The sequence below is a fragment of the Mesoplodon mirus genome, assembly GCF_964341445.2.
Source record: "Mesoplodon mirus genome assembly, chromosome: 5".
NCBI lineage: Eukaryota > Metazoa > Chordata > Mammalia > Artiodactyla > Ziphiidae > Mesoplodon > Mesoplodon mirus.
In genome coordinates this window covers 174,767,460-174,790,177 of record NC_138980.1, presented here as the reverse complement: position 1 = coordinate 174,790,177, position 22,718 = coordinate 174,767,460, and the positions used below count along the sequence as shown (strand labels likewise).

Genomic DNA, 22,718 nt, shown 5'->3' with positions numbered 1-22,718 from the left:
AGGATGAGGATTTCAGACAGACCTGAATTCATATCACGGTCCTGGGACCCATCAGCTGCAGGGCGTTGAATAAGCTATAGTCTTTCTAAGGATCAGTTTCATCATCTGTAAAATGGGTTTACACTACTTACTTCATTAGGTTGAGGTGCAGATTAAATGAGACACTGACCATGAAAAATAAGCCTGTGCTATGTGTGGCACATGTCCAGTACCCAACAGATATTAACACCCCTGTAACCAACAGTGAAACAATAAATAAACAATTTTTTATATGATTTGGAGTATTGTGTTTAGTCCCTCCTGGCCATCTAGGTGCTTCTATATACTAATTGCATCTTCATATTACTTACATATTGCAGATTGAAGAAAATAATTCTTTAAACCTACACTTTTCATTCTTTATATTCCAGCAGAAGGACAAGGACGCTGATTCTAATTACAAAGGTCTAATTACATGGTGAATTACCTTTGTGATATTTGATACATCACCTTAAAAAACAGCCAGCTGAACCAAGGAAGAATGCTTCTAAAAATCTGCCTGACACCTGCTGTTAAAAGATTAACTTTAATGAAAAATGATTCAGTCAGTAAGGCAAGGATTTCAGCTGTTCCAGCTACAGGACTTTTATACCATATTGTAATCTTTATGTTTTATTTTTCCATACCCTTAAGTTTTTAATAAACATAATTATAGTAAATTATGTATTTTAACTAAAAAAATTCAGAAAAAGTTTTCATAATATCACAATTAACTTCTTTTAAAAAGTAAATTATTTGCACAGTTGTGTTTTGGGGATGGGAAAGCTTCTAAGAATGCTGAAAAACACTGAAAAATAGGGTAGGGGTTAACTTGGGAGAACTAAAACTCCCAGCATTACAGGGATTTTTCTCCCCAGAAAAGATGAGTTTATTTTATTTGCTACCCTGGGATGCTCTAGGGTGAGACCTTTAAAAAGTAGGTTCTGGTGTGTCCTCTACATATGTTAAAAATACCCTTGCTCTTTTCCACAAGAGCAGATATTTTTGTTATTGTTTCGTGTTTGGTTTTTTTGTTTTCGTTTTTGGTTAGGCGATGATTTCTTTTTTTTTTTTTTTCTTTTTATTCTTTCAGTGCTTTACAATTTTCAAAAGTTTCACACATGGTTTCATGTACTCCCATAATAAGCCCCTTTTTTAAATCCCCTTTTAGGGGGAAGCCTTTTCCCTCTTCCCTCTCCCCACTGTTAACCACTAGTTTGCTCTCTATAAGAGCAGATTTTTTTTTTTTATGTTGACATTATTTCAGGGATCTAAGTAAGAACCACTTGAGAAGTGAGAGCTAAGCTTTTCCATTTACGGTGTTAAAACTGAGGAAGCATATTGTTGAAGCTCAAATGTTTCTTCTTATATATATTGAAGGACAGCAAAGATGACTTGTAAGGAATGAATACCAAGACCTCTGCTGGCTGCATTTTGTGTATCTAACTTCTCCTTCTTCTCCCTGCAAGTTCTACTGCTTTTGGGGAGGAGTTCCTTAAAAATATGCAAGTTCTAGGGCTTCCCTGGTGGCGCAGTGGTTGGGAGTCCGCCTGCTGCTGCAGGGGACATGGGTTCGTGACCCGGTCCAGGAAGATCCCACATGCCACAGAGCGGCTGGGCCCGTGAGCCATGGCCGCTGAGCCTGCGTATCCGGAGCCTGTGCTCTGCAGCGGGAGAGGCCACAACAGTGAGAGGCTCACGTACTGAAAAAAAAAAAAAAAAAAGCAAGTTCTAGAAGATTCTCATTTCCAATCTTTATAAAACAGGCATATCTCAGAGATACTGCACGTTTGGTTCCAGACCACCACAATAAAGTCATTATCATAAAGAAGCGAACTGCATGAATTTTTTTGGTTTTCTAGTGCATAATAGAAGTTATACTATACTGTAGTCTATTAAGTGTGCAGTAACATTATGTCTAAAAAACACATTCATACCTTAATTAAAAACACTTTATTGCTAAAAATGCTGACCATCATCTGCGCTTTCAGTGAGTCATAACCTTTTGGCAATAGTTAATATCAAAGATCACTGATCACAGGTCACCACAACAAATATAATAATAATGAAAAAGATTGAAATTGTGTGATAATTACCAAAATATGACACAGAGACATGAAGCGGGCAAATGCTGTTAGAAAAAATGGCACTGATCCAATTGCTCAATGCAGGGTTGCCCAAAACCTTCAATTTGTAAAAAATGCAATATCTGGGACTACCCTGGTGGTTCAGTGATGAAGTATCCACCTGCCAATGCAGAGGACATGGGTTCGAGCCCTGGTCCGGGAAGATCCCACATGCTGCGGAACAACTAAGCACGTGTGCCACAACTACTGAGCCTGCGCTCCAGAGCCCGTGAGCCACAACTACTGAAACCCACATGCCTAGAGCCCATGTGCCGCAACAAGAGAAGCCACTGAAGTGAGAAAACTGCGTGCCGCAATGAAGAGTATCCCCTACTCACCGCAACAAGAGAAAGCCTGCACGCAGGCAACGAAGACCCAATGCAGCCAAAAAAATTAATTAATTATTTTTTTAAAAATGCAATATCTGTGAAGTGCAATAAAACGAGGTATGTCTGTATATTTTATCTTAAATATGTCTGTATACCAGGAAACCAACTCATACCTTTGAATTGATAACACCTTAAAAACATTAACACAAAAATTATACAGAGCTCCTCATAGGTAAACAGAAATTCATTATTCGTATTATCTAAAGGACTTTAATTTGCTGCATGTTTGCATATGTTACAAGCAGTCCAATATGGCAAGACAATCTGAGTCAGGATTTACAAACCTTTTTGGGCTTCTGCTAGGACAGACACTACCCTTGGGTGTGCTTGCTGAAGGCTGTGGCCTCACTAAATATTTTCTTCACATCAGTTTTATGGGAGGGGGGTGTTAGGAGACATTTTTTTCATGAAATCTGCCTTCCAAACTTATAGTCACAATACTCAGTGCTCTTCATCTGTGTGCATCTATTTAATTCAATCCGGCATCACTTTCTTTCTGTCTGAAAGGCTTCTTTTAATATTTCTTGTAATGTGGCTCCTTCAATGACGAATTCTTTCAGATTTATATGCCTAGTAAAGTTCTCATTTTGCCCTCTTTTTTTTTTTTTTTTTTCCGGTACGCGGGCCTCTCACTGTTGCAGCCTCTCCCATTGCGGAGCACAGGCTCCGGATGCACAGGCTCAGCGGCTATGGCTCATGGGCCCAGCCACTCTGCGGCATGTGGGATCTTCCCAGACTGGGGCACGAACCCGTGTCCCCTGCATCGGCAGGTGGACTCTCAACCACTGTGCCACCAGGGAAGCCCTTGCCCTCATTTTTGCTCCACTGTTCTCTCTTGCATTTACTGTTTCTAACAAAACAAAACTAGATATTCCTTGTCTTCATGTCTTTGAATATATTGTGTCTTTTTTCTCTGCCTCCTTTTAAGATTTTCTCTTTATCATCAGTGCTGAACAACTTGATTTTAAAGTTCTCTGGGTGTAGTTTTCTTCAAGTTTCTTACGCTTGGGTTTCATTGGGTTTCTCGGATCTGTGACTTTATAGTTTTCATCAAATCTGGAAATACTTCAGCCATTAATTCTTCAAAAAATTTTTTTTCTTTCCCACTATCTTCTCTCCTTTGGTGACTACAATTAAGTGTACATTAGGCCACTTGGAATTGTCTCACAGGTCATGGATTCCTTTTTCCACTTTTAAAAGTCTTTTTTTCTTTCTTTGTGTTTCACTTTGTTTAATTCCTACTGGTGTCTTCAAGTTAACCAGCCTTTTCTTCTGCAGTGTCTAATCCACCATCAGTCCCATGGAGTGTATTTTTAATCTCAAACACAGATGAATCAAACATGTTTAGAAGTTTCACTTGGGTCATTTTTTTAAAATCTTCCATGTCTCTATTTAACTTTCTAAACATATGGAATATACATATTAAAAACTGTTTCACTGTCCTGATTTGCTAATTCTAGCATCTGCATCAGGTTCCCAGCTGGCTTCCCAGCTTGGCTGGAGGGTGTAAGCTCATATTCTGGGTCCTGGTGTGAGCATCAGCTACTAGTTCCTCCCATCCTTTCAGGTAGTTTTTTCCCTGCTCCCTGGTGCTTTCCTTACATACATGTGCTGCTCAGTTCTCTGCTGAATAGTCCAAGGGGACCCTCTGCAGATCTCAAGGGTTCTCTTTCTGAGCAGCAATCACCTTTCTCCTATTTTTCCCTAAAAATTCCAGCCACCTTTCCCTCTCTGGACTCTCAGTACTTTCTCCCCAACTCAGGGAGTCTTCTGGGCTCTGCCCGGGTCCCCCTTCCCTTTCTCCACTGTTGTGGGGAAACTCTCTCAAGGCAGTAAGCTGGGGCAATTGTAGGGCTCACCTCATTTGCTTTGTGTATCTAAAGAATCCTTTTTTTCAGTTTTTTTTGTTTTTATTGAAGTATAGTTGGTTTACAATGTTGTGTTAGCTTCAGGTGTACAGCAAAGTGACTCAGTTATATATATATGTATATATATATATATGTATGTATGTATGTATATATATATACATGTATATGTATATGTATGTATACATATGTATATGTATATATACCTATGTATATGTACATGTATATGTACATATGTACATATGTATATGTATATATATACATGTATATGTATATATACATGTATATATATATACCTATGTATATGTATATATATATGTATATGTATATGTACATATATAGGTTTTCATAACATACACACAATGAATTTTTGAGAAATAAAAGTTGTCTTACAGAGCTTTATGTTTCTTTCACACACACACACACACACACACACACACTCATAATCACACACACTGCTATATATAAAATAGATAACCAACAAGGACCTACTGTATAGCACAGGGAACTATATTCAATATTTTTTAGTAACCTAAAAGTAAAAAGAATCTGAAAAAAAAATATATATATATATGTCAACTATACTTCAATAAAAATTTTAAAGTCCTTCATTGCCTAAAGTATAGTGTTTTGAAAACTGGTGTGTTCTTTTTGTTGTTGTTGTTGTTTCAGGTGGGAAGCTATTACTTCTGGGTCACTGTTACTTTTTTTAGCTGAGAGGTGAAAGATTAAGAATTAACTACTTTTCCCCCATGCTTGATTTGTAAATGCTTATTTTCCACTGTATTTAAAAATTAATACTAAATGTACTACTAAAGAGCTAAGTACTGAAGTTTTTACCCGTTTAATTTTGTTCACTATTTCAGTATTAAAAATAGAAGCTCCTTTTGGGTTACTTGTATCTTTAGTTTGTATAATGACTTTTTAATTGAATTGGAATTTTCTTTATTAAGGAAACTGAATCAATGCTTTGCCTTTTGAAATGTCCATTCAGTAAATGTTTACTTTGTCATTGCATATATGAAACAAGCAAGTAATTAAGTGAATTTTCCCTCTGTGTTTCTCTAAGGAGTACACAGCAAATGTCAAGGTCTTCCAGGAGCAAGGAGGTTTCTCTTCTGCACCTAAAATCCTATATTTTATTAATAAAATAACACAAAACATAATAATAAAATTGGAGGCAAAAATATTTATTGAGCGCTTACTATTGAGTGCATAATTACTAGGACAGCATATAAAGAGGGAACTTTTCCTGCTGAGTTGCCACTGTATCTGGTATCTAGGACAGTCCTGGCACATAGTAGGTGCTCAATAAATATCTTTTAAATAAATGTACCTACACTAAGTGCTTTACATGCATTGCCTTATATAAATATCATAAACCTGCGATTTCTTAGGTTCTGTTTTTTTCCTTACTTTACAAAAATGTTAAGATAATGGGATGAAAGGATTAGCCTTGGTCAGGAAAGAAATTATTCCTTCAAAAGTAGGAAAGATAATGAGATCAAAGATGATGTTTTAGGAGATCTGGACATAGAGAAGGGAAATGTTGAATGAACGAATTAATACTGAATGAACTAAATATTCCCAATACTGTCAATTATTTTGTTTCAGAGACCACAGCAGTCCATTACTGTAGAGAGATGTGATGTCAGTGTAAACTATGAAGTTCATTAACATTCATATTTACTCATTATTTAAATAGTTTTTATTTGTATGAACTCTAGAGATTGGGTTCCAAAATGCCATATTGCACTGTCGCTTATTTTACAGCCATTTTCTACCTTACCCCAACCCAAGGGCCTAAGACTTATAAGAAGGGCTGTTTTGGCCACAGCACATGGTTGGGGATGGGAACTGTCAGGGCCTAAGCTAGTCCTAGTATGGTTTTACGCTTGGAATTGAAAACTGACCTTAGAATTGGGAACTAGCAGAGCTGCAATTGAGGTTCTCAAACTTGGATCACTCCTGTGGCATAAAGGCATCTGTAGTATCCTCCAGGGCATCATTACAACAGTGAATGAGCTTCTATTCCACTGGGAGATACTTAAGCTGTGATGTGGGTGGGAAGATGACCTTCCCCAGTTCTAACTCAGTTTGATATCTAGAGGGAGAAAAGACCTCTCAGGACTGAATAATTCTTGGGTATCTTAGAGACTTTAAGATGAAAGCACATTCAAGAGAGGGATGTTGCTAATAAGGCCTGGTGGGTACCCAATAAATTAATGGGAAAAATAAATGTAGATATATTTAGTGAACTTTATAATACTGGTTGTAAGTGAATATGTGCTATTAAATTAATTCAGTGAAGGTGAAACTATAAAGAGAGATGAGAAGAAGAGTGAAGAAAGATCTTTGCAGGTTATCTGGATTTGGAGGGAGAAGGAACAAGAGAAGTCAGCAAAATAAATACAAGAATAGCCATAAGGCACAAGACTGCTGATATGGCTTCTGGGCAGTTTCAGTGGAGAAGTGGTGATATAAATCAGGCTATATAAAACATGATATGACACCAAAAACACAGGAAACAAAATCAAAAATAGACAAGTAGGACTACATCAGACTAAAAAGCTTCCTTTTCTGTCAGCAAAGGAAACAGCCAACAGAGTGAAAAGGCCAACTATGGAATGGAAGAAAATATTTAAAGGGGTTAATTTCTAAAATAAATAAGGAATTCATACAACTCAATAGTAAAAAAAAACAAAACAAAAACAAACCAATTAAAAAATGCATTAAGTATGTGACTAGACATTTCTCCAAAGAAGATTCAATGCAAATGGTCAACGGGTATATAAAAAAGGCACTGAACATCACTAATCATCAAGGAAATACAAATCAAAATCACAATATGATATCATCTAATAACTGTTAGGATGGATATATCAAAAGAACAAAGAATAACAAGTATTATTGAGGATGTGGAGAAATTGTACACTGTTGATGGAAATGTAAAATGGTTCAGGCACTATGTAAAACAGTATGGAGGTTTCTTAAAATATTAGAAACAGGGGCTTCCCTGGTGGCACAGTGGTTAAGAATCTGCCTTCCAATGCAGGGGACATGGGTTTGAGCCCTGGTGCAGGAAGATCCCACTTGCCGCAGAGCAACTAAGCCCGTGCACCACAGCTACTGAGCCTGCGCTCTAGAGCCCGTGAGACACAACTACTGAGGCCCGTGCACCTAGAGCTCATGCTCCACAACAAGAGAAGACACTGCCATGAGAAGCCCGTGCACCGCAACAGAGTACCCTCTGCTCGCCACAACTAGAGAAAGCCCACGTGCAGCAACGAAGACCCAACACAGCAATAAATAAATAAATAAATAAATAAATAAATAAATAAATAAAATTAGGAACAGAACTACCATAAGATCTGGCAATACCACTCCTGGGTATATATATCCAAAAGAAGTGAAATCAGGATCTAAAGGAGATACCTGCACCCCCACGTTCACTGCAGCATTATTCACAGCAGCCAAGACATGTAAACAACTTAAATGTCCAACAGACAAATAGATAAGGAAAATGCGGTATATACATATAATGCAACATTATTCAGCCTTTGAAAAGAAGAAAATTGTACTCTTTGCAACAACATGGATGGACCAGGAAGACATGCTAAGTGAATTAAGTCAGTTACAGAAAGACAACAACTTTACGATTCCACTTACATAGGTATCTAAAATAGTCCAACTTACAACAGAAGCAGAAAATAGAATGGTGGTTGCCAGGGGCTAGGGAGTGGGGTGAATGGGGAGTTGCTGTTCAAGGGTATAAAGTTTCAGTTATACAAGATGAATAAGTCTTGAGATCTCCTATATTTAACAACAGTGTTAAAATAGTTAACTTAAAATTTTGTTAAGAGAGTATATCTCATTTTTAGTGTTTCTATAGCACCCCCCTCAAAAAAAGGAAAGGGACACAAGGAAACTTTTGGAGGTGAATGGGTATGTTTACACATTTATTTCCTTGACTGTGGTGATGGTATCCTGGGTGTATGTATATGTCCAAACTCATCAAACTTTATACATTAAATATAGGCGGCAGGGTGAGGGGTGGAGGTTGTATATCAATTATACTAAATAAAATTGTTAAAAGAAATACCCCCAAAATGTGGACTTAGAAACTGTCTAGAGAATGGGATTTCATGGGAATTAAGAATAGTGGGTGAATCATAGCAGCACTATTTACAATAGACAAGACATGGAAGCAACATAAATGTCCATTGACAGATGAATGGATAAAGATGTGGTACAATTTAATACTACTCAGCCACAAAAAAGAATGATATAATACCATTTGCAGAAACATAGATGGACCTAGAGGGAAGTCAGACAGAGAAAGACAAATATTATATGTTATCACTTATATGTGGCATCTAAAAAATGACACAAATGAACTTACTTACAAAACAGCAACAGACTCACAGACATAGAAATCAAACTTATGGTAACCAAAGAGGAAGTGGTGGGAGGGATAAATTAGGAGTTTGAGATTAGCAGATACTCGTTACTATGTAATAAGGTTATACTCTATATCACAGGGAACTATATTCAATATCTTGTAATAACCTATAATGGAAAAGAATCTGAAAAAGAACATATATATACATATATATATATATATATATATATATATATATATATGTATATATATGTAATTGAATCACTTTGTTGTACACCTGAAACTAATACAACATTGTAAATCAACTATGCCCCAATTAAAAAAAAAAAAGAAGTGGGTGGATTACAGTAAAGGAGGTTTTTAAAAAAAGCAAGCAGTGTCAGAGGACCTTAACCTCCCCAAAAGGTGGAAATTATCTTGTTTTTGAGATCATAAAAATTTATAGAAATAGCAGATGTATGATACTAAAGTTCATTAAAATTTACTAAGAGCCAGATTTAAATGATTTTCACTCCTAGAATAGCACATTGTTGAGTCACATCATAGATTATGACTATTATAAGAAAAATTATCATATAGTTTTATAACTTTTTCCTATAGAGCCTAAATTAATAATTCACTTGACTTAATTAAATGGAGTTCATTAAATGTTTTTTTGTATTCACCTAATTGACTTTATTTTTATTTATTTGTTTATTTATTTTTGGTTGCGTTGGGTCTTCGTTGCTGCATGTGGGCTTTCTTTTAGTTGTGGCGAGCAGGGGATACACTTCGTTGTGGTGCATGGGCTTCTCACTGCAGTGGCTTCTCTTGTTGTAGAGCATGGGATCTAGGCACGTGGGCTTTAGTAGTTGTGGCACACAGGCTCAGTAGTTGTGGCTCGCAGGCTCTAGAGCACAGGCTCAGTAGTTGTGGCACACGGGCTTAGTTGTTCCGTGGCATGTGAGATCTTCCCAGACCAGAGCACGAACTCATGTCCACTGCATTGGCAGGCGGATTCTTAACCACTGCACCACCAGGGAAGCCCCATTAAACGTTTTTAAATGGATAAAACCACGTAAAGTCCCTTGAGGGGGCTTAGCTAGTTCAGTATGTAAACTGAAATCAGAAAACACTTACACATAGTTTCATTAATTCCTTCAATAAATATTGTATTTATTGTGGCATAACATCAGTCTGAGGTTTGAGAAAGTGGAAAAATTTAGACTGAAAAGAGCATTAAGTAAAACTAGATTTGTCCTGATTTTACGCATATGAGAAGATGTAAAGGAGACTGGACAAAAGTGGAGAAGGGAGACAATGGATGAGATGTTGGATGGTTTAAGATAAAAGGTGTTTCCCACAGTGCTGATCTGAATGCTGAAGTCCAAGGACTTAAGATGAAGTCCAAGGACTTAAGATGACTGTGCCAGCCAGACAATATGGGAAGGGGGACCTGAAGCATCCTGAGACTGTTTGGGTGGACAATACACACTCAGGCATCGAGGCTTCTTTGTCACCCTCCCCTCCAATAGGAGAAAAGAATACTGAGGACCAGCAGGCACCCAGACACAGAGCGGTGGTCCTGTGAAAAGTCCTCTTGTTTGCCAACGGAATGGTGGTAGGCATGAGGGCGGAGGGCAGAAAGGGGCATGGGCTCTGACGGGTACAACCTCCACAGTGGAGGCTCCAGGGTTCTCCTCAATAAGCCCTCAGGAAAACTTGCCCCTCGTGCTGAATCAAGTTAGATGAGGAAGGAAAACCTATTAATGAGCCACAGAAGGTACTGGTTTGTTCAAGGTGCTAGTTCTGTGAGGAAAATTGAAAGACTCAGTCAACTTTCCTACTGTGTCTATTTCTTCCATTTGGTCCGTACCTAGTTTTAATTTTGAGTAAATCCCTGGGTCGGTAATAAAGATAGCAATCATGCTCTAGGCCTGGGGCCTTTATAGGAGCATCTTGTTAAGCAATCAACCTTCTTGGGGACTGATGCCCTTTCTCTATATTCCATTTCTGTGCCTGCTGCTGGCTTCATTCGATGGTCCCTTGGCCTGTCCAATGAGCCCTTCACCCAGCAGATAACTCTGCTTTCCCCTGACCTCTTCCATCCTCCCATCTAAGGCTGCCCTAATATCTCCCTGCCTCTTGCTGGAGACTCAGCACATTGTCTATTTTGCCCAGACACTCACTACACCCTCTCTATTTCAGTCGCCCCCCATGTCTTGCCATCTTTTCTGCAGGTCAGACCTAGTTTTTAGAAGCACCAATATCAACATAATCACTTCAATTCTATGTCAAAGGAGAGAAATGGAAGATCATTGATAGTTCTTTTCAGGCTCTAAGATACAATGATTTTAGGGAATCTGACTTAGTGACTCTGCTTGCAATAGTGGAGCAAAATGACTGTTCAAATGTTTTGAAATATTTTATTAGACAGTGAATTATAGTCAGTATCATCATATAAATGTTGTCCTCAGATGTTTCTCTACCTGGGAGAGAATCAGGGTCTAGGAATTGTTCTCTGTCCTCTGGCTTGAATCTCTGCAGAAAAGATGAAAGACTAATTTTCCACTGTGTAGATGAGTTTTTGCCCCCTGATTCCCTCATCTCTGCATCCATCAAGGATTTGTATTATCAAGTGATCCTGGGATACCTTTATTCTCACATCACTTTTAATTCTCCTTTCATATGAACGAGTTGACTTCATAGCCACAAATTCTGGCAATGTTAATTTCATCCCATGGAGACATGTTCTGAAGCCAAATCTGAAGGGAAGGTGGCACAGATGACAGGGTAATAATAGGAGGCTTACAGCAAAGCATCCAACAAGTTTGGAAAGAACAAGCCCAGATGTCAAGATGGAATGGAACAAATCAATGTCAACTGTAAAGCTATGAAAACCCCATCGATGAGTCAAAAACTACGGCAAAGAGCTGTCCGTGAAAGTTTCCAAAACTGACAGATTAATGTTTTAAACAATCACGTGGTCATCCTGGGTCACCTAGCAAGACAGCGGATGACAGGAATCAGTGCTCCGAAGCGGAATCATACGCACCTTTCCAGAACAGTTTCAATAAAATAAAATATAACAAATACCTCTTTCTGACCAACTCCTTCAATCTGTAAGATTCCATCTGCTTTGTTCTAGCCAATGCGTTGATATCCAAATAAAGCTTGTTTATCAAAATTTACTTAATTCCACTAAATGGCAGTGCTCCACAAAATAAAGGCCGCATTTCTTGGGCATTTAAGATCATGTAAGAATCCATTAGGTTCCATACAAAGTTCAGTGATGCTACTATAAGGGTGACCCTTACCTACATCATGATAATCTCTGGAACTGTTTTTTAACACCTGGTACATAACTCAGAGCTACAAAATAAAATTTTCTTGGTAATGGGGCCCTAATGTACATCTTGAAAAGTTTCTACTAGTGATTTTTATGCCCATAACTACTTGGGGATAACTTTCATTTACGACACAGCCCACAATAATCACAATCAATATTTTATGTATTTACTTATCGTGTATCATGCTCAGCTAAATGCTTTACATGCATTAACTTATTTATTACTCACATTGACCCACAAAGGGACGCATTTTATTTTCTAAGACATTGCAAATTTAAGGATGTTAACTAGCTTCCCCAAGGATTAGCCGGGACTAGGACTAGAAGTCGATCTCACACTAACTGTTCAGAACCCCACTGCCTCAAAGCTCTTGAGTATTTATTCGCATTGTTTTAATGGAAGCTATAGAACTAGGAACAACACAGCCAACATAATAACACAACTCCCCTTAATGAGGAATGACTACAGCTCACTCATCTTAGTTTTTCTTGCCTTTCTAGATATAAAATATTGGAATTACTATGTCCAATCATAGGAAGAATTATGCTCACTGTACCATGTAAGTTCACACCACCACTGAAATATTTTCTTCTAATACAGGCCCTTGACTTTTAAGAGGGCCACTGCCAAACTCAGATATACCCCATGAAGGCAATGAGGATGCTGAGGAGTTATACTTCAATGTCCTTGTCTATATTTAGCCTGTAATGGAGAAACCAGCCTTCCAATATTTAAAGGGTGAAAGAAGAAGTACTAGAACCCTAGGCTCAGCCAAGATCCATGACTTGCAGTCCCTCAAATGAACTCTGAACATTCTCACTCTGTACCCATTGCTCTGAATATCCACTTCCTCTTCCCCACTCTTTCCCTGATTCTAAGTCTAGGGAAAATGCCTTTGCCTTCAATTTTATGGTGCCAATCTCAGCACTGACTCATTTAATTCCATCTGTTCTATACAAGTACATTCATGACGTGCCCCTCACTCCTTACACAAGACAACAAATGACCATGACATTCACAGCACCAACAATGCTGTATCAAATTCACTTAACTACATACTTGTCTTCTTTCTTAGAACATACATGTTTTGTTGGCAGGGACCATGCCTTTGCATTATCACCTTCTTCTCATCAAGCATAGAGTGCATTCAGTAAATGGATGGATGGATGGATGGATGATGGATGGATGACTTAATGTATGACCCAAATATATTATATTGGGTCAATGTAAGAAAGTGTGCAATAGTGTGTATGAATAGAGCAAACTTACTAATGCATCTGATAAAATGCAGAAGTTGAAGTTAAATTACTTTTGTGGCACTTCCAATGCAAAATTTCTATAATTTTTTCCATGAATTTCTCTCTCTCTTTTTCTCTTTCATTATATGACTTTTGTATAACTAACTTGAATTATGGGATAAGAACTGTAAGAATAATTCTATTCAAAAAACAAAAATAAACAAATGGCACGTAATGAAACTTAAAAGCTTTTGCACAGCAAAGGAAACCATAAACAAGATGAAAACACAACCATCAAAATGGGAGAAAATATTTGCAAATGAAGAAACTGACAAAGGATTAATCTCCAAAATATACAAGCAGCTCATGCAGCTCAATATCAAAAAAACAAACAACTCAATCCAAAAATGGGCAGAAGACCCAAATAGACATTTCTCCAAAGAAGACATACAGATGGCCAACAAACACATGAAAGGATGCTCAACATCACTAATCATTAGAGAAATGCAAATCAAAACTACAATGAGGTATCACCTCACACCAGTCAGAATGGCCATCATCAAAAAATCTACAAACAATAAATCCTGGAGAGGGTGTGGAGGAAAGGGCACCCTCTTGCACTGTTGGCGGGAATGTAAATTGATACAGCCACTATGGAGAACAGTATGGGGGTTCCTTAAAAAACTAAACATAGAACTACCATATGACCCAGCAATCCCACTACTGGGCATATACCCTGAGAAAAACGTAATTCAAAAAGAGTCATGTACCACAATGTTCACTGCAGCTCTATTTACAATAGCCAGGACATGGAAGCAACCTAAGTGTCCATCGACAGACAAATGGATACAGAAGAGGTGGTACATATATACAATGGAATATTACTCTGCCATAAAAAGAAACGAAACTGAGTTATTTGTAGTGAGGTGGATGGACCTAGAGTCTGTCATACAGAGTGAAGTAAGTCAGAAAGAGAAAAACAAATACCGTATGCTAACACATATATATGGAATCTAAAAAAAAAAAAATATGGTTCTGAAGGACTTAGGGGCAGGACAGGAATAAAGATGCAGATGTAGAGAATGGACTTGAGGACAGGGGGATGGGGAAGGGTAAGCTGGGACAAAGTGAGAGAGTCACATGGACTTGTATATACTATCAAATGTAAAATAGATAGCTAGTAGGAAGCAGCCTAATAGCACAAGGAGATCAGCTCCGTGCCCTGTGACCACCTAGAGGGGTGGGATAGGGAGGATGGGAGGGAGATGCAAGAGGGAGGAGATATGTGGATATATGTATATGTACAGCTGATTCACTTTGTTATAAAGCAGAAACTAACACACCATTGTAAAGCAATTATAGTCCAATAAAAATGTTAAAAAAAAAAGAATTCTATTCAGAACATAAATGTTTGAGTGACAAAAGGCCAATATTTATCTTTTCTCACTCATTGCTCTTGGTTGAAATTTTTTTGTTTTTGTTTGTTTGTTTTTTTTGCGGTACGCGGGCCTCTCACTGTTGTGGCCTCTCCCGTTGCGGAGCACAGGCTCCGGACGCGCAGGCCCAGCGGCCATGGCTCACAGGACCAGCCGCTCCACGGCATGTGGGATCTTCCCGGACCAGGGCTCGAACCATGTCCCCTGCATCGGCAGGCGGACTCTCAACCACTGCGCCACCAGGGAAGCCCTTGGTTGAAATTTAAATAGCTAAATATTCATACCAGTGGAATAATTATATATGCTCTCATAACTAAACCACATCAGTATTTGACTTGACCTACAGTTAGCATTTACTTTGTTGGCCTCTCCTTCCTTCCTGGAGCAAACTCTTCATACACCCCTCCCCTGCTTTCCTTCCCACTTCTCTGGCTGCCCTGATTCTCAGTGGATGTCTCTCTCTTAAGCAACCATTCTCCTGGAATTCTTTTAAATTTCTATTTTCGTAAACTTCCTCTGAATAATCTCATCCATTTCCATAGCTTCAATAACCAGTGATGGTGTATATCCAACTGTCCACTGACATCTATTCTGGAAAACCCAGAGGTTCTGTCCAAAACTGAAATCACAGCCAGCCTGTAAACCTGCTGTCCCTCCTTTGTTTTCCTGTTTCAGTAAATGGCACCTTCATTTACCCAAGTTGCCTAATCCCCAAATTTGTGTATCATTCTGGACTTTGTCCTCTCCAAATATACATAACAAATCATTAAGTACCACTGTGATATTGTGATTTATAATAAGAAGTATACCTTTGCTCTTCATCCCCATTTCTATCACAGAAACCCTTGGAATTTCCCAAGTGAGAAGAGTGTGACAATGGTGTCTTGTTATGTTAATGAGGTTACTTTTGGACCACACTTAAGGATGGGGGTTGGTTGCCAGGAGAAGCAACAGATAATTAAATGGTTGAAACTTTCAGTCCCAGCCCCTGGACCTCCAGGAAGGGGGAGGGAGCTGGAGATTGAGTTCAAGTGCCAATGGCCAATGGTTTAATCAACCACGCCAATGTAATGAGGCTTCCATAAAAATCCAAAAGGATGTGGTTCAGAGATCCTCTGGGTTGGTGAACACATGGTGATTTGCAGAGAGTGGTCTGCTCTGAGAGATTTCTGGGCCCTTTCCCCATTCCCTGCCCTATGCCTCTCATCCATCTGTCTGTTTCTGAATTACATCCTTTTATAAAAAAACAGTAATCTAGTAAGTAAAATGTTTCTCTGAGTTCTGTGAGCCACTCTAGCCAATTAACTGAACCTGCAAAGGAGGTTGTCAGTTGGTTAGAGGAACAAGTGCCAACTTTGACTTTCCATTGGCATCTTAAGTGTATGTCGGGGTGGTGGCTGGCAGGGGAGGATCTTGTAAGACTGAGCCTTTAGCCTATGGGATCTGATGTTGCCATCTCCAGGTAGGTAGTGTCAGAATGGGGTTGAACTGTAGGACACCCAGCAGGTGCCAGAGAATTGCTTCTGTAGAGGAAAACCCCAAGCTGAAATTGACAGAAGAGTTATAACTCTCTAATCTGTCCACTATTCCCAGTGACACTTCTCTCATTCTGGCCACCAGTATCTCTCGACCAGAAACCTAAACTCACTATCCTAACTAGAGTGTCTGCCTCTTGTTCAGACTTGCTTTCAATCTCTTCTCCATGATACAGCCAAAAATCATCTTTAAAAAAATAAACAAATGTGATTCCATTATTCATCTACCTAGAACCTTTCAATGACTCCTTATTTCCTAAAGATAAAAATTAATAGTTCTTAACATTTAATCCCCCAATGGCTGAGCGCTTTATAACATTAAAGGAAATATTCCTGACCACAAGCGTCATGATGTCTCTCTTAAGTCTATATATTAATTGGAGGACTTGAATGTGTTAAACAAGTCTGACTGGTTGTCCCTATTCATTTTTCTCTTTTGTTTACACAAAGACAGATTTTTGCAAGTTAATATAGTTATTAGTTTGAAATTATAGACATAACCTAAAATAATTAACTGAAACAATCCTGTCATCACATTTTCTTCCAAACTTCACTACTGTTTAATTACAATCAAACAATTTTTGTGGTAACTACAACTCAGTTACTCCCGTGTTCAAACATACTCTCCCTTTGGCCACCAGGAAATGTATGTCATAATTTTCGGAGCAAGAAAGAACACATCTTTGATTTTGAGAAAAGCATCGGGAAGTACTTGCTTTCTAGTGACCTAGCCCCCAAAGTTCTCTTGAGAGGTTGTGAAATCCGTATTTAAAAAAAAAAAATCTCAACTATAAAACTGACATTGTCAGTTACTTTTATGCTATATCATTTGTGTGGCAGAATAATCAATTTTCCCATGATTTACCATCTTCTTAGCACAAAATTCTCTAATGAAATTCACTGGTAGCTCTCTGAAGTTTACTGAGCACCTGTCATTATTTCAGAACTAGATGTGTCCAGTGTCTTCAGTGGATCCAAAATTCCTAGAGAGTTCTCTCATTAGATCCCTAGAAATCAAAATTTGTCTCCAGTAATCTGGTGATTTTGCTGCTTAATTTCTCTTCAGTACTACAATACCAGGTTCCTCTGGCACATAAATGACATACAAAAGTAACACTTCTCACTAACAGCAACCTAAGGAGGGGACTGAGCCATCAACACTTACTTGCCTGGTAGCAAACTACAAGTTCCAATTATTCTGGAGTGATTATTCTTATGATTGATTCCAAGGCAAGAACAATACTATCTTTTCATTCAAATCTCTAGTACCAGCTCAACAGTAGATGCCAAATAAACATTGATGGAATGAATGAATAAACTAAAAGCAGGGCAACAGATATTTACGTGCAAAGAATTCTGCAAGGTGCTGAATGACACAAATAGGAAAGGCATGGGTACAAAATTAGTTCATGTACGGATCCTGTGATGGTTAATTTTATGTGTCAACTTGACAGGGCTAAGGGATGCCCAGACAGCTGGTAAAACATTATTTCTTGGTATATCTCTGAGAGTGTTTCTGGAAGAGTTTGACATTTGAAACAGGAAACTAAGTACAGAAGACCACTCTCACCAATGCAGGCAGGCATCATTCAAGATGGTGTTAATTACAATGTTAAAAACAAGGACACGCTTATATTAACTTGTTTAATACAGATGTAACAACAGAATCTGATTTTATTTTTCATACCTTATCATTCTACACAGTTGATTAAAAAAAATATGCTCTTGGGCTTCCCTGGTGGTGCAGTGGTTGAGAGTCCGCCTGCTGATGCAGGGGACATGGGTTCATGCCCCGGTCCGGGAAGATCCCACATGCCGCGGAGCGGCTAGGCCCGTGAGCCATGGCTGCTGAGCCTGCGCGTCCGGAGCCTGTGCTCCGCAACGGGAGAGGCCACAACAGTGAGAGGCCCGCGTACAGCAAAAAAAAAAAAAAAAAAAAAAAAAACAGAAAAAAAGAAAAATACGCTCTTTATACTAAAGTAGCTTCGTGACTTAAATGTTTCATTGTGCTCCTTTCTAATACAGATCCTGTTGATTTATGTCTAGCAAAATTATTGAAATCTTTTTCAATTCTTTGAAAGTACATCATCAGCTAGAGTACAAAGTAAAATAATAAATTGTGATGAGAGATTTAAATGAATTTCAAAGACAACATCCAGTTGGGGAAGATGGAAGGGGGTGGGGAGAATGAAGAAATCAGGGACAATGGCACACGCAGCAGGTGGCATCTGAGATGGACGGGGAGAGGTTACCCTTTGACCACATGAAAGGGTAGCGGAAAAGCATTACAGATGGAACAGCATGAATCAAGGCACAGAAGTAGGCAAATACTGAATGTGCGCTTATGTGTTTCAGGGAGTAATTGGAGTTCAGTTTGATTGAAGCATATGGAGCAAGACTGAATACTAGGCAAATTAGCTTGGAAGTTTAGACTGAAGTAAAAGGTTATATTTAATAATGATCCTGATTTTCATTATTCATTGACTGTGATGCACCATATCTCATCTATTTCCATACTCCAAGGAAAGAGCCCTTTGAAATTGTATTGAGCTCATCGGTTTCCTTGTTAAGAAAATACCTAACAAAATTTAACTTTTTTTTTTTTTTTTTAACATCTGAAGGTCAGTAGTGTTAACATAGATCCTGTACTACACTATAAGGATATTGCACTGCAAGGATGTTAGTTTGCCTGTCCTGAAATGTCCCTGTCAACTGTAGATTTTTTTTTCATAATTAGCTGGACACAGTCAAGTCCTCTGGGGTTGTGGACACAGACAGCTATTGGCTCTTACAACCAAAGAAATGGTCTCATTTCTCTTCCGCTACATTTATATTATTGACATTTCTTTCTGGTGACTTTTGTGTGTATCCTTCAGAACTCCTGTTCTTCGTTGCCTCCAGAGTGGTTTTTAATTGCTACTGTTACATATGCTATTGATTGAGGGACCCGAGGTTAGCACAGGGCTGACATCAGGTAAGAGGGAGTTATTATTATATGTAATTGCACCCTGATATAATAGTATAATGGTTTTACTCTTTGTATAACAACAGCTGTACTGTTACTCTAATTATTTTGTCTTCAAATGACCCAGTGAATGATTTAGGATATGAAATACAATCCATTTGTGTAAAGAGGAAGGAACTGGCCATCAGAGAGGTTAAGTGAACAATTCAAGATTACCCAGTTAGTGGTGTCACAGAGACAATAACACAGTGACAGCCAGCCCAGCGGTCTTTCCTATTCTTGACCAGGTATGTAATATGCATATCAACTTTTTTGTTTCATCTGTGAAATATATTTCCCCATTGTTTAGGTAGTAATACATTCAAAACATGAACATTCTTATATTAACTTGTTTAAATACAAACAGAATAACAGGAGTTGAGTCTACTTTTCGTTCCTTATCATACTACACAGATGATTTAAAAAATACCCTCTTTGCTACAGTAGCTTCATGGCTTGAGTAGCTACATCTCACTGTGACCCTTTCTCTAATCAACTTCCAAAGGCTGAATTTAAACCTATCTTCAAGCTATGAAAGTTTTAGTTTCTTTTCCTTTTATTTTTTTTCCTTTTCAAAATTTCTCTATTGGAAGTGAATTAAGTGGAATACATCAAGGAATATATCCATATTTGCATCCTGAAATTCAAACAAGAACTTGTAGGAATGCAGTGTTGATGACTGTACCACTGTTGGGAAGCAAAATGAACTGTGACCAATAAATCCCTTCCCTAGTCATCATCCTTCCACATCTCCCCAATTTGGGGAAGTGTCTTAATGGATGTGCATTATCAAGTTTGCAGGCTTATTTTCAGTCATAAAGAAGGGTGTACCAGATGCTCCTGGTACACTGAATTGGGCACACTGTAGACAAGCTAATCTCAGTATGAGAGACCACAGGGGAAAAAAGAAAAGATTCACATTTAGTCCATATTAACTACCAGAAGACCCATCAAGGTAGTTGGGCTGGCTCATGATACAGCAGCTTCTAGCAAATTAGCAGCCCATAACAACTTAGTTATAATGAGCTGCAAGATCTTACAACATAAGCTCCATGCTAATAAAGGGAATTCAAGTACATGAATCCATGTACAGAGTATAACCTTAACATCTGTCTGCGCTTAGCCAATATTTTGTTTATGCCTTTTTAGGAACAGCCAAATTATCCTCGTGTCCCCTGAAACTAGGAACTGTAATTTCCATCAACTGCGGTTTTTACCTGCTAGAGAGGGTAGAGCTGATCAACATCAGCCTCCCCGGCCACAGAGCTGGGCAGCAAGCTGCTCGTGATTCCGGCAGCTGTTTTGCACATATTAGGCCAATTTTCTCCCAAACCATTTCCTCTTGCTATTCAAGTGGGAAAAGCAAAAGTCTAGTCATAAATTAGGCAACAAGATGTGCCTATCTATAAATATTGTAAAACTTATACATTTTTAAGCAAAATGACTTAAACCATATCCTACTAAACTCAGCATGAAGAACCCTCCTATTTTAATTAATTTAGGTCATTGCCATTGTTTTCCCTAATAAAACAATGTGCTCCTCCTCTTCCCATAGTGGAGTGAATATCCTTTAGGGATTCAGGAAATAATAACAATAATTATAATAATAATAGTAATAATATCACTATTATAATAATTATTATTTCTGTTTTATAGATGAGGCAATAGTGCAATAGATTACCCAAAGTTAACTGGTTGCTAAGCTAAGGGAACAGACACTTAATATATAGTTTAAGGTATTTTCATAGAGTTTTATGTCTAGAATGAATAAATAATTATGTGAAAAGTATAACTTCCCTATTTTTATTCTGTCTTAAAAACAGTGGGTGTACATGAATCACTTGGGCAGTGTTTTCAAAATTCATATCCTTCCTCCTACCTCCAAAAACCTTAGCATGTAGAAAAATGGGTGCTGCAAATATCATTATGGGTTTTCTAGATTTTTGTCAAAATCTAGATGCACTCAGCCTACATCTAGTTCTAATCAACCTACATATAATGTCTTAAACATCTCACAGGATTTCTTCACAAGTGGATGGGACCTAGAGGGTCATCTACCTCATCATCCATCCTTCTTGATGAGTCAGCCCCTCAAACAGTCGCTGGCTGAAAAGCTACCATGGACAGAAGCTCAAACTTAGATGCATGCCATTCCACGGAAGGACAGCTCCGGTTGTCAAAACCATAATACGCCTTTTAGTAAAAATCTAGTAATTGATTCTGATTCTGACTTCTGTTCTAGTTCTGTCTTCTGATTCACCAAAGCATCACACTGACTTTTTCATTGATATGATAGACCAACCAATATTTGAAAACTCACCTTCTCTTCTGTGATTTACAAAGGGGCAGTTCAGAAGTCTCGACATCGTGTTTAGAGGTCTCATCATTCTCTACCCACTTCTGTATTGTCTCTCTAGTTTGTAGATTCCCCCCCACCCTTAATTCTTAATACCCAACATTTCACACACTATTCCATATATAGTCTGAAAAGTGCCAAGTACTTAAGCATCACTTGTTTTGTAGCATTGAAATTGAACTTCTGTTGATGTAACCTAAGATTGCATTAGTTTTCTTCACCTTGTCAAATAGTTGCCTTATACGAAATTTGAATTCAACTAAACCTCTAGTACTTTTTTCCCTAAACTGCTGCCAAGTTAGGTTTCCATACAGGATGTACATCTGCAGTTGATACCTTTGAACCTACAGACAAGGCTGGACATATATCACAAATTTTCAACTTCTTGTTTTTATCTCAAATTTTTTCAGCATTTTAGGTTCTTCTTGAAATCTAATTCATGCATATTTGCATCAAATGTATGCATATTTTCTTAGCCTTGTATAATCTACCAATTTTATAAGCTTGCTTTGAAGACATTAGCTCCATTCTTTGATTATAGTTTTGAATAGAACACACATAGCTCAATGCTTCCCTAATGCAGGCTCTATTTCAAGTTCTTAACAATCTACTAAATGGTGTATCCAAAGGGATATATAAAAACATTCTTAATACATGGCATCAACATACAAAGCACAGCATAAGCCTTGGATTGCTTTCTAGTCCCTAGATGGAGTACACTGTGATGTCCACACTGCCTTACTGGCCCCCCACCTGCAGAATGCCTGTTGGTTATTATGCACTCATTTGCAAATGATGAATGATCATTCACAACTATATGATCTTCTTCATCAAATTTAGTTATAGTCAAGGCAGAGGGTCTTAAAGGGACAAATGGCTGAGCTTTACAAGTATACCTATTTCTCCTATCTCAGGTTTTGAATTTGAATTTGATTGTTAATTTCCCAACACTGCTGAGCTGTTCAGCTCAGATGTGGCAGCAACTGTGTCTAAAGTGGGATGCACCAGACAACCCATGGG

General features: G+C 38.2%; 1 protein-coding gene across 2 annotated transcripts in view; it reads right to left on the bottom strand.

Annotated features, from left to right (window-relative positions):
- CTNND2 (catenin delta 2) overlaps positions 1–22,718 on the bottom strand; it is a gene marked incomplete at its 5' end in the record, with an annotated part of 948,683 nt that overhangs the window by 609,447 nt on the left and 316,518 nt on the right. The window lies entirely within an intron of this gene.